Source organism: Misgurnus anguillicaudatus, chromosome 24 (assembly GCF_027580225.2).
Source record: "Misgurnus anguillicaudatus chromosome 24, ASM2758022v2, whole genome shotgun sequence".
Classification (NCBI taxonomy): Eukaryota; Metazoa; Chordata; class Actinopteri; order Cypriniformes; family Cobitidae; genus Misgurnus; species Misgurnus anguillicaudatus.
The window spans coordinates 31089629-31103441 of NC_073360.2; positions in this window are offsets into that span (position 1 = coordinate 31089629).

Sequence of the window (13813 nt, forward strand, 5' to 3'; positions counted from 1 at the left end):
CAGTGCTTTTACGAAGGTGCTGACAGGTGAACTCCATGCCACCAGAGTTGACGATGTAAGACCTGGGTGTGCTGCTATGACGCTGGATGACAACTGCTGGAAAGCATTTGACATGGCCAGGGTAGGGCTGCATTCTGACTTCTTCGCCTGGCACCAGCGCGGGCCGAGTGCGCATCGTCCTGCCTTTGTCATAGTAGTACTTTTGCGAATCTTTGGACCTATTAAGCAGGTGTCTGATTTTCAAAGAATCGTAGGCCTTTGGAATAAGCAGTTGTTGAGCTGCAGGGAGTTTGTTTCTGGGCCTTCTGCCCATGAGCAGCTGCGCTGGGGACAACTCTACAGTCTCTAGGGGGGTTGTTCTGTAGTCCAACAATGCCAAATGTCTGTCTGGAGCTTTGTTCCAAAGCCTTTTCACAGTTTGTACTGCACGCTCAGCCTCTCCATTTGAGTGAGGTGTGTGAGGTGAAGATGTGATGTGTGATATGCCATAACTCTCACAAAAGTCTCTGAACTCCTCTGATGCATACTGAGGCCCATTGTCTGTTCGTAGGGCAGAAGGAATCGTGTGACGACTGAACTGTGATTTCAATATTTCAATGGCAGTACGGCTTCTCAGATCTTTAAACTCGTCCACTTCAATGTATTTTGAAAAGTAATCCACGAGAGGAATGAAATGCTTGCCATCAAATTCAAAGATATCTGACGCCACTAGCTCAAATGGTAGTCCTGGGGCTTCCGTTGGCTTTAGAGGAAATCTTGGTAGTTTTTTTGGAACTCTGCACATTTGCAGAAATTCTTGGCTACTTCCTCTATCTCCGCACTCATGCCCGGCCAGTAGAGCACTTCCCGCGCTCTCTGCTTGCTTTTTACAATCCCTAAATGCGACTGGTGTATGAGCTTTAACATGTGCTGTCTCATAGTGGGTGGTATTACTATACGCAACCCTTTGTACACCACTCCATCACACATGGTCAGTTGACTTTTTGAGTCCCAATATGGCTGAACAGTAGATGGGGCATCTCTCCTGTGCTCTGGCCAACCTTGCTGGATGACGTGTTGTAACGAGCTCAGCTCTTTTTTTGTGCATTCCTGTAGCTCAGCATACTTCTCTTCACTTACGGCCACATAGTTCAGCATGGATACACATTCCAAATGTTCCAATTCTGGAGTATTGTGTGACAGTTGCGCCCTGGAAAGTGTGTCGGGCAGCTCCATATCCTTTCCTTTCCTATACCTGACAGACAAATCATACCATTGGATGTGCAGGCGCATCTTCTGTATGTGCATGGGGGTGGACAGCAGTGATTTCTTAAAGATGTCCTCCAGCGGTTTGTGGTCATTTTACACAGTGACTGATTTTCCAAAGATATAGTGATGAAATTTTGTACATCCATGGACGATAGAAAGCATCTCCTTTTGTATTTGTGCATAGCGGGTTTCTGCGTCGGTCAGAGACCTGGAGGAGAATGCAACGGGGTGATTGTCTTGCAAAAGCACAGCACCTAATCCACTGCTGCTTGCATCACAGAAAATGTCCACTGGTTCTGATGGATCAAAGTACTTCAGTACGGGGGGGTGAGAACACAGTTCTTTGAGCCTTGCAAAGGCCCTTTTCTGAGCTGGTTGCCACGCAAACTCCACATCACTTTTCAGGAGCTGACGCAGTGGTGCATCTTTTTCGTTGAGATTTGGTATGAATTTTGACAAATAAGTCACAAATCCCAAGAAACGGCAAACCCCTTCCTTGTCAACTGGTTCTGGCATGCCCCTGACTGCTTGGACCTTGGCTTGGTCTGCGGTGAGTAAATGGCCAATGTATGGGACTTGGCTCTGCCTAATGTGACACTTGTTGAAATTAAGCTTTAAGTTGTAGCTTGTTGCTCTCTCTATGACTTTGCGAAGGATTTCATCGTGCATCATCACAGTGGGGGCCGCAATCAAGATGTCATCCATAATGGCCACTGCTCCCACAATGCCCTCTAGCATGCCATCCATGATCCGCTGATAAATCTCTGGAGCACATTTTATCCCAAATGGTAGCCTCAGCCACCTAAACCTACCAATGGGTGTGTTGAAGGTTGTAAGGAATGACAATTCTTCATCTAACTCAATCTGGAGGAAACCCGACTTGGCATCAAGGACTGAGAATATGCGTGCTCCAGGCATAGATGACACAACTTCTTCAACAGTGCGCATGGGGTAATGTTCTCTTTTAATTACCTTATTTAGATCGCTGGGGTCTATGCAAATTCTTAACTTGTCTCCCCGACAGACCGCCACCATTGAACTGACCCACTCTGTGGGCTGCTCGACCTTTTTTATGTAGTCATTTTCCTCCATTTCGGACAGTTTTTTGACAATCTGTTCCTTGAGGGCAGCTGGCTGTCTGCGCACAGGGTGGACAACCCCTTTTGCATTGGGCTCTATTTTGATTGTGTAGTTTCCTGGCAAAGTCCCTGTGGTGCGTATTAGCTCAGGAAAGTCACGAAGGCTTTGAGGAACAATATCTTGCTTGAGATTGCCCTCCACAGGCGAGTCTGCCTCAGCTTTTTCAGTGTTTTGTACAGAATTCAGCCTTGCTATCAAACCTAAAGCTTCAGCCGTGGCCCCACTGAGCACACTTTCCTGTGCAATATCCACAATTTCGAACTCTGCATCAGTGGCAAACTGTTTATAGTGCACTGACAAATCTACGGCAGCGACTGGCTTAAGCTTATGATTGCCATAGGAGCGCAACAGCTTGTTAGAACGCTTTAATTCACCAGTGTGCACAAGTTGCTGATAGCTGTCAAGAGTCAGAGTGTTACACTTGGCACCAGTATCTATCTTGAACTGGACCCTCTGTGAAAGTATCATCAGATGTACGGACCATTTGTCCACAGTTAAAGCAGCTGCTGGAAGCACAACGTCTGTTAGGCTGATGTTCAATATTTCATCATCAGTCTCCTCCAGCGCTTCTACATTCAGTGTGTGGACAGTACGTTTACGGCACACTGCCATCCAGTGGTTGGGTCTGTGACAGTAAGAGCACGTTGAGCCCTTTGCTGGGCACTTGCCATCATTCCATTTGTGTTTGTGATGTTTACCGCAGCTAGCACAGAAGAGTGATGGCTTTGACTGATTGAACTTGCGATCTGGATAGTGTGTTATTCTGCTTTTGCCAGAAGGCTTAGGTCAAACACTTTCTGCAACAGTGGACACCTGAGAGCATGTGACATCATCATCTCTGACTATTTTCAATTGTTTCTGAGACATCTCATATTGCTGAGGGATTTCAATTGCCTTAGCTAGCGTCAATTCTCTCCTTTGTCTAATAGTCTTTCTTGCACTCGTTTTCACGCACGCCCGCGATAATTGCGTCAATCAACACGTCTTCATGGTCGGCATATGCACAATCCATTAACAGTAGCCGTAAATCTTTAACGAAATTGTCGAAACTCTCACTTACGTCTTGTTTCCTCTGCTTGAAACGATGGCGAGCTATCCTCTTGTTCTTCCTTGGTCTGATATATTTCTCAAATTTGTCTAGCACTTTCTCGGGATCCTCCTTCTCACCTTCAGCCCAGTTGAGCGTTTTGTAAAGTTCTCTGCCTTGTCTGCCTTTCCACGTACCCAGCCAGCCGGCTTGCTGCTTTGCAGTTAGTTCGGATAGTGGTCCATCAAAAACTAACGTGACGTGGCTTCGAAAGCGGTCGAATTCCTGATATAAATTTGCATGCAAATTTAATTTCTGTGCAATGAAAGCTGGTTTTTGAAAAGCAAGTGATATATTTGATAATATGATTTTGCACATTCTTAAAACAAAACGTCAAACTGGCCTTCAATTCCAATTACAATGGCGTTTCAAATTACAGTCTGTATTTCTTATAAAGCTACTTAAATTGAAACAAAACATAAACAACATTAGAACAATATTCAAACACAACTACTCAAACATAAATCAAACATTCTCTATAAGGATACATGTTCAAAACAAACTGATATATACTGTTTATAATTGTTGGTTGCACTAAGTTTACTATTTTGGGCAAAATCTCGGTTGCAAACCTCAATTTACCTGAATAAAAATCACGTATACTCTGTCACGTTAAAACCAGCAGTTAGTTTACATAAGACTCTGTCTATGTTTGTCTACACTGCAGCGCAACCCCAGAGTTCTCAAACTAAAACAGAGTCTGCAGCGTGTTCGAAAACGGTGGAGTAGTCGAAAATGTCGCAAAAGTCACCTCTATTCTTTAGCCTACATCTCGGAGCATCAAGGAGCATCTAATTAAACAACCTCACAGTGATTTATGTGGATTGTGGACATGCAAAAGCTTTAATGAATAAGAAGGTGCCATCCCATTTAGAATCTTAAAAACAAATAATATATCCTAAAACAAACATAGGACATAGCGGTTTAACTATGTCAGAAACATAGGAGAATTTTACTAGCTCAAACTGCTGAAAAGCAGCTGGGCAAAAAGATAAAACAGCAAAGTAGGCTACTATTAAATGCAGTATTGAAAAACTAAGACCAGCAATTTTATCTTTAAAAATGTTCACAAAGCATTGAAGATGCAGTGTCACAAGGATTAACAAGAGAGTTAAAAACATTAAAAATAACCTGAGCCCTTTGGCTGTGTCTAACTACAAAGTGGGAATGAAATTTTATTTTAGCAGATTTAACTGCTGTCACGGTACGTTTACACAAAAGAGAACCCAAACGCAGACACGACGTAAATAATAAACTGAAGGTTTATTTAACAAACACAAAAACCCACGTGTATTGGTGAAGTTCTTGGTGAAGTTCTTGGTGAACAGTGTAGTTCAAAGCTATAGTATATGTCCACTGTGATCTCCTGACAAAGGAAAACAGATCCAGAAAGGAATCCAGAACTCCTCCTTTGCTGGTGGTCCAAGGGAGCCGTCTCTTGTAAGACTTAAAAAAACAGAATTAATGACTAAACACAGAACAACCAACAAAAACAACAGAAGAATTGGAGAGCTCCGAACCGAGACTGCAATCCACGGTGCATCTTGAAGATTTTGTTGTTTTGAAATTATAATGTCAACTAGAAAAGCTTGCAACTTTTCCAAACTGAAACCAAAACTTTTGTGATAAAAAGGTACTTTTAGATAAAGATACTGAGATTTAGGATATCTGTAAAGTAGAGAATTCAAACAGCTCTAAAAATGTAATGAATTTTGCAAACACCAAGAAATTTGGCACATAGCAAATACATTTACATTTACAGTACTATTTTTGCACCAAGTATGCAATAAATGTTTTATTGATGAGTGATTTTTATGTTGATATAAATAGGATTTTTTGGGTTAAACCCTGACAGTGAAAGACCCTGGATAGGCACCTTCATCGACAGTGTCATCATCATCATCATCATCGGCATTGTGGCTTTAGTTGGCATTGGATATCATACGGGAGTAAGTTATAGAATTCCTAAATCTACATTTTTAAAAGAATGCCACCTGGTGTGTCGTTGGCAAATTATGTTGCTTACGTTTGATTAAAGCAGTCCAAGGATGAGTACATAAGAGATGTTATATAAGGTTTTATGTCAGAAAGCACACAAACTTGCCTTGAAAAAGTATCTTTAATGTACTGTAAATGTATCTTAATTTCTGGTTTAACATGACAGTACTGTTTGTTGTGCTTTTTTATTTGAAGTCTGCATGAAACAAACAATTAATGTGTAAAAAATGTAATAGCAATAACAATAGTAGCCTAAGCTTAGCCTGAAGGAGCGTAGTCCCAGTAAAAAAATTTTAGGAGTCAACATACATCCTCCATCCCAGCCTAATTGTCACGGTGTGATAAACACCGAATAAAGAAAAACCAAGAGAGAACCCAAACGCAAGGATGTATCAAAAATAAACTATATATTTATTAAACAGAACAGAAACACCCACGTGGGGGTAAAACAGAATATAAACTAAACACTGTGATGGGACACAAACTAAAACACGGGAACTAAAACACGGGAACAAAAACAGGAACTGGTAACAGAGACACGGAATACATGAAAACTCTGCACCTTCAACATTAGACAACGCACGCGCACAACACAGAGGACGCGAGGGCATTATAAAGACAGCACATCAATGGGGAACAGGTGAACATAATTAATCACTTAAGACACGAGTACATAAGGGAGTAGGGTAAAAGTGACAAGACACTGGGAACACATGTCACACATATATGATGTGAAAACACACGTATTCCCACATAAACACAATGCTGCCCTGACCTTGCCCTCAGAACATAGACCTGAACCTATACTAAGGTCTGGCAAGATCACGACAGCAACAAGACACCGGGAACATGTGGAAGCCACACACACAATGTGATTCCACATGTCCCCACACAGAACATAATAGACCATGACACTAATTAATTAATTTACCCAATTCTTTAGTCCACAGGAACTACATTCTCTGGACATTTCCCTTATGGTTAAGATACTGTCACAAAAAATATTCTTAAACAAATGAGTGGAGTGGTGTTTTTTTAACTGTCATTATTTGATTTTTGCTATTTTTGCTCTAAATTTGATCTCCTTTTCCCTAAAATTCTAGAAATGCAGCACTAAAACAGGTAAGAATATTTCACTACTGTTGACATTTTTGCAGTTGAAATCTATGAACTTCATGTAATTGTCCATTGTAGTAACACTGTAGAAGTTATAAAGGTTTTAATAATAGGTGTTTACAGCATAAGCACCAGGCTAAAGTATCTGGGTCCATCTGTACAAACAAACCTGCACCTACAGTAATGGTGGCACATGTACAAATGATTTCACTTGTTTTTTAAAGCTTTATTTTTTAATATTGTCACTCTACGTGTAAAATCAGGTAATTGCTTGCTCCAAGACAATCAGCATCAAAGATGCAACTGTGTTGGCCAATCAACATTAAATAAGAAGGGGTTTAGGATGCAGGCCAATAATGTTTAACTTATACGATCAGTAGAACAGGCAGCTTTCGCGGCCAATAGTAAAGACCTTTTGGCACGCCCTTTTTGTCACACCCATTACTCCGGCCTGAAGCTACCCTGGTCTCAACAAGAGCAGAACAAAGTAGACCAGGGGCCAGATTTACTAACAATTATTTTGGCGTTAAATATTAACGACTGTCGGGATTTACTAAAGACTATAATTAGTGGATAATTAGTGCTGAAAAGGTGTGGTCTAGTTGTTTTTGCAACTGACCTTATTTGCATATGCAATACTAGGAGTTTTTCTTTCAGACGCAAAATTTATGAGAGGAGATTATTTAAATGATTTACACAACGCGATTTACTAATGTTTGCGCGTGTGATTTTACTGGGTTTTGTGTATTTAACACAGAAAAAGCATGTCTTAAAGGCGGGGTGCATGATCTCTGAAAGCCAATGTTAACATTTGAAATCACCTAAACAAACACGCCGCTACCCAAATAGAATCTGCACATTCTTTTGATAGACCCGCCCCACACACATGCAACTCAGGCAACGATGTTGGTTAGCAGACACGCCCCTTACTGCTAATTGGCTACAAATATGTGCCCAACTTCTGAGATCAGAGAGCGCGTGGTACAAAGCAGAGAATTTTTTACATGTAAGAGTTTATTTGAAATGCCATATTATTCAAAAATATTGTTTGCCAAGCCATGTTATTTTTATTTACTGGAGAAAATAAAAGAGGAGTCACTGAGAGAAGGCGCATAATATAGCAGGTGTTTTAAAACTTATTGTAAACCTTAAAGGGCACCTATTGTGTGTGTGAACACAACCAATGAAAAAAATCTACCTGCTTCTTGTTTTTTAATCCCCAGTAAACCAAAGCAGTCTTATTAGACATTCTGTTTTGATTTTCTTATCAATGTGAGGTCACCCAAATAGGGGCATTTTGGACATGCTATAATAAATTATCTTTGGGGTATTTTGAGCTGAAACTTCCTCACACCTGAGACTTATATTAAATCTTGTAAAAAGTCAATAATAGGTGCCCTTTTATTTTTTGTCCTCCAATTCTTTTCAATTCATCAAGAAACTACATCTTTATTTAAGAATTTTTAGATATTTCTACTTAAAACAAGACAAAATACTAAGTTTTGCAGTGTGAAGTCCAAGTGCACAATTCACAAATTAAGTTTTGTCAACAGCAAACACAACACAAATATGTTGTGTAGCCTAATTTATTTTATTTTCAGGTGCGGAAGGAGCCAGGAATGAACAGCAACATCAACGTGATATTCAACTGCGTAAGACTTTTTTCGACTCCATATATTTGAATATTTCTTATTTTTAATATTCCCAGTGTTTTCTTGCATATTCAAAAACCTTACAACAGTCTTACAGCAGGGAGAGCCTCAAGAGAATATCTCAGCAGAGCAAAACATGACTCTTTCATTACAAAGTTAAGTCAACAAACTATTATTGATTCAGACATAACTCAGAGTCATTACCATATCAATCATTTAATTTCACCTATACATGTGATAATAGGCCTATTATTTGTGGCAAAAGACAAATCCAAAATGCATTTAGCCGGGTTAACACTACAGGACTTTTAAAATCCTGGTCAACTATGAAATCTGGTTGCAGCATACACATAACAAGAATCTTGACAAATTTTCTTCTCTCAATCTTAAAAATGTTCACACTACAAGATTTAAAAATCATGGCACACCATGTCAGAGGCAGCGCTTGATGTCCCCTCATGAAGAGTTGGAATTTAATGGATGGAGACTGTGACACATTTATTAATATTTTTGTGGCTCAGTGGGTAGCACTGTTGCCTCACAGCAAGAAGGTTCCTGGTTCAAACCCGGCTAGGGCAGGTGGCCTTTCTGTGTGGAGTTTCTGCATTTTCTCCCTGTGTCAGTGTGGGTTTACTCCGGGTACTCCGGTTTCCTCCCACAGGCCAAAAACACGCAAGTTAGACATTGTAGGTCAGTGAAAAACAAGAAAGTTTATTTATGAGGTTTTACTTGCTAATATAGAAATCAAACACCTCAATATTTCGACATGGCAAAACAAATACAAACATAGTCATAGTCTTTTGACTAATTTTTTTGTTTCAGTCATATTTTAGTCATCTGAATTGATTTAGTTTTAGTCTACTTTTAGTCAACTAAATGAGATTTTAGTTTATGGAATCTACATTAAATTTTATTTAAACCCATTTAATTTTAGTCTAGTGTCATTGTGTACTTGAATGTGCCATGCTGTCAAATATGTAGCCTAACTGTTGTAACATAAATATTCTTATATAGGCCTATCCTAAAAAGTTATAATCTTAATATTTCAAAAATTCCAGTATTAGAGTCCTGTATGTTGTTACAGTTAATAACAGAAATATGATAATGCATATAAAAACGTGAAGTTGTTCATTTGAAAGATTAATTGAAAACGCATGTAGTAGAGATAACAACACTATCTCACATTAAGTGCATTTCATTTCTTCAGTCATGCATCCATCTTTACAGTAAATACATTACAGCATACTTGATGTGCGAACAGTGAAACTGTACGCTTATTATCAATCTTATAATGTTTAAGTTACTCAGGCAATCAGTACAGGACATCGCTGGTTTATTTTGGCTTATATAGTTAGTTATTTCAAGTTATGTACCAGCTCAGGTTAGCTGATAAAGTAGCATCAGTATATAAAACATTTGTATTTGCCTTTGAGTTGCGGGATGACCCTCCTGCAATCCTGCTTCACGATTGTTTTGATTGCAGCATCACAAGTTTAACAAAGGGTCCCTTGACAGAATCAAATGTGATATGCATCCATATATCTCTTCTTTCAGACCAGACGCTAACTTTTCTGTACAGTTTATGATTTACATTTACTCAAGTACTTTACACCTCTGCTACATGTGAATTTGTACATGTGAAATTAATGTGACTTGGCCCTAAATAGACACATCTGTCTTATGTATATTGTAAGGACTGTAAATGTACCCACCATACCTTCCGTATTAAAATTGTAAGTATACCACAACAACTAATTACAAAAATCCCATTGACTACAGGTGTGGCAGGGAATACTTCAATTAAATCATAACTATTTAAGAATTACATTTTGGGGTCCTGTTTTCAATTTAACATAAAATAATCTTTTAGGCAAAAAGTGGCAATTTTTTATTTAGTCCACTGTAATTCAGGGTTTAAAAATCCTAACGGGAGTCATTCTATAATTAAGGGTACATGTCATGTTCATGGACATTTAAAATTCATTTAATACAAAAACCCAACAGATAACTGATACCTAATTTGTCCAAAATATCAGAAAGGTGTTTTAAAAAATATTTTGGTCATGCATCTTCAATAAATCATCCATTTTGTGTATGTCCGAGAAATCAGTGTTAACAATGTTTTTATCCAAAGTCACATGTCCAACATCACTTTATGTAATTTCCTCTTATGACTTATGACTCTTATGACTCTTCAATATTTTATCTATGTTATTGCCATCACATAGAGTATTAATTACCTGTGTAATCAACATGTTCTGGTGAACTTGTGTCACTTGAGTCTAAATATTAATGAGGATACGGTTTTTGATAAATCAAATTTTATTGTTGTTCTTATAATCATTTAGGGGGGCTTAGGAACATTTTGGGGTAGCTTCAGTCCCCTAAAATAGGCCTAACGACGTCCCTGTCACCTGTTATATTTATAAGTATGTAGAGAAAGAGTATGAAAACATACGTTTACACTACAAAAAATTACTTTCTTACATTTTTGTATTTAAGAATATAAAATGTGAGCAAATTTGTGCCTAAGACAAGCAGGAGTAAGTAATTTTTTGAATTAAGTGTTTAAGTGTAATTTATTTCAAGATATTTTTTCTTACCCCATTGGCAGATTTTTTGCTTGTTTTAAGCACTAATTCACTTCAAGTTTATATTCTTTGTCTTTCAGTGAGACAGAAAACTTTGGTAAATAGACTTAAAAAACCTTCAAACAAATGTTATCAAACATGTGGTACTTAATTCATGTTTCATTTGACACAACATTTGCCCTTAAGACAACTAAATAATGAATCAAATGTTAATTTTCATTAAACTTATTAGAGCTTAAGCTTGCCAGATTAATTTAGCACACTGGATATACAGTAATATTCAACCATTTATTTATCAAAAAATAAAACAGATTTTTTTTACTTTTAGTTAGAGTGACTCATGTAATTTAAATGTAATTTATTCAACACTGTTTCCATACAATTTATAAACAACAACAAACATTATTGTACTGTAGCGTGTTTATTTCAGGTTTTAAAATAAATAATGAAAAATACTCTTGTTGTTCTTGTTTGTAACATAATTTTTGTTTTTATGTTTTTAGAAGACAGAGTACCACCTAAGTACAGTCCAGTTCCACAGGGGGATTAAAGGAGTAGACATTGAAGTGTGTAATCTACAGCATACACTTACTAGTTGATGAGAAGACTTTGAATAAGCTTTTTGTGAGGTCATTCCAGAAGAGTGTAAACTTTTTGTTACCAATTTTTAACTAGGCTACTGCTCTAACTTTGGTGCTTAAGCTTACCATTCAATTTAGTCATTGCAGTACTATGATAATTGTTGACTTTTGAATAATAAATTGATCATTCGCAAAGAGTTTGATTGGCATTGAGTATAAAACAGAAACTTAATTGAAAACTCAAAACCAACATATTTCATGTCAATAACATTAAACATTCAATATTAATAGATTAAAATGATGTACTGATCATGATTTTTCATTGCCGATTCCAACTTTGGGCCAATTAAAATTTCTGATTTTTTTCTTTAAAGCTGCAGCCGGCAAGATTTTTTTGATCATATTCACCGAAACTGACACTATCCTCAGATAGAACAACATAAATTAGGCTATGTCCACACGAAGCCGGTGCATTCCCTATCCGATCATTTTTTTTCCTTGCTCTAAAAAAATAATCCGTAAATACGAAACCACTGAAACCGACTGAAAGCGGTGTAGTATATATGCCGGACCAGTATGGGGCGCTGTAATTCTGCCACAGATATACACTATACACGGAGAAGAAGACTTTGAGCATGCGCATAACCAACGTATGGTGTTGTCCATTATCGCTTGTTGGTCACCACAATTGCATAGAAGCAATAGATTTTGCTGTAATAAAGCTAGTAGGCTTTAGTAGCTTCTGTAGTATGAACACGATCACGTATGTAATATGTATGTTGCCTACCAGGTGAGGGCGCCACCAGTTAAGACCTAACTGGAGAGCGCACCCGAATAAAAGCACTTTGTTATTGACATACACGGAGTGCAGACTAGTTCATTACATGGTGTCAGAAGTTTCGAATTCAAGCCAAACATGGAAGGATTAAAGCCACCACAGCCACTACAATTTGAAGGCAACACGGCGGAGAACTGGAAAAAATGGAAACAGAAATTTGAACTGTACATGACCGCATCGGGCGTCGAAACGAAAGATAAGAAAATACAAAGCTGCACACTGCTACATGTCATAGGTGACGAAGCACTAGAAATATATAACACGTTTGAGTTCGCAGACACGGAAGACAAAAACGACGTCAAAGTCATAGTTAAGAAATTTGATGACTACTTCGAGCCACAAAAAAATGTGACATTTGAACGGCATATTTTCAATTCGAGAGTGCAAGCGCCCGGCGAAAGCATTGATCAATTCGTCACGGACCTCAAAACCAAAGCAAAGTCATGTGAGTATGGACAGCTATGTGATAGTCTAATAAAAGACAGAATTGTTGTTGGCATTCGCGACGACGCACTCAGAGCCAGGCTACTGAGAGAAAATGATTTAGACCTGCATAAAGCCATTCAAATGTGCCGCGCTGCCGAGGCGAGCCGCACGCAGCTCTCTCAGATTCAGACTACAGCAGATGCAGATATTCACGCAGTGAGACAAACGCGAACAAGACACGGAACACAACTTAACGACCATCCAGGCACATCACGTCACATCATACGGAACTGTAAATACTGTGGAAGGGATCACAACAAAGGTAAATGTCCAGCATACGGAGAAAACTGCAAAAGATGTGGGAAAAGGAATCATTTTGCTAGTAAATGCATGACAACCAGACCCCAGAAAAATATTAATACGGTATCTGAAGAGACGGATTCAGAAAACGAATTATACGTGGATGCTGTAAATGCAAGAAATGGAGATGATTGGATGGTAACCATCAAACTGAATGGCCATAAAACAAAATTCAAGATAGACACGGGGGCTCAATGCAACATCATTCCACAATCAATACATGCAAAAGGCTGTTCCAAGATGGAGAAATCAAGAGCTAGATTGGTGACATATGGCGGACAGTGTTTGAAGCCCAAGGGCAAATGCTTATCATTGGGTGAATACAAAGGCAAGTACTACGACATTGAATGTCAGATTATGGAGGAGGATGTACAGCCTTTACTAGGATTAAAAACATGCACACAGATGGGACTTATCAAACGCATAGAGACAATTACATCACAACATAATGAAATTAAAGAACGTTATGCAGATGTTTTCACAGGACTAGGCTGTATTGAAGGAGAACAACACATTAAGATCAAGGCGGATGCTCAACCTGCCATACATGCACCTAGAAGAGTTCCAGTAGCCCTCAGGAACCTAGTAAAGGAAGAGCTGGAGCGGATGGAAAAATTAGGTGTCATTGAACGGGTGGTGGAACCCAGAGCTTGGGTCAACAGTATGGTCACCATATTGAAACCAGGTAAGAAAAAAGTCAGGATATGCATGGATCCCAAAGATTTAAATGCTGCAATCGAAAGAGAACATTACCCAATGACAACAATTGAGGAGGT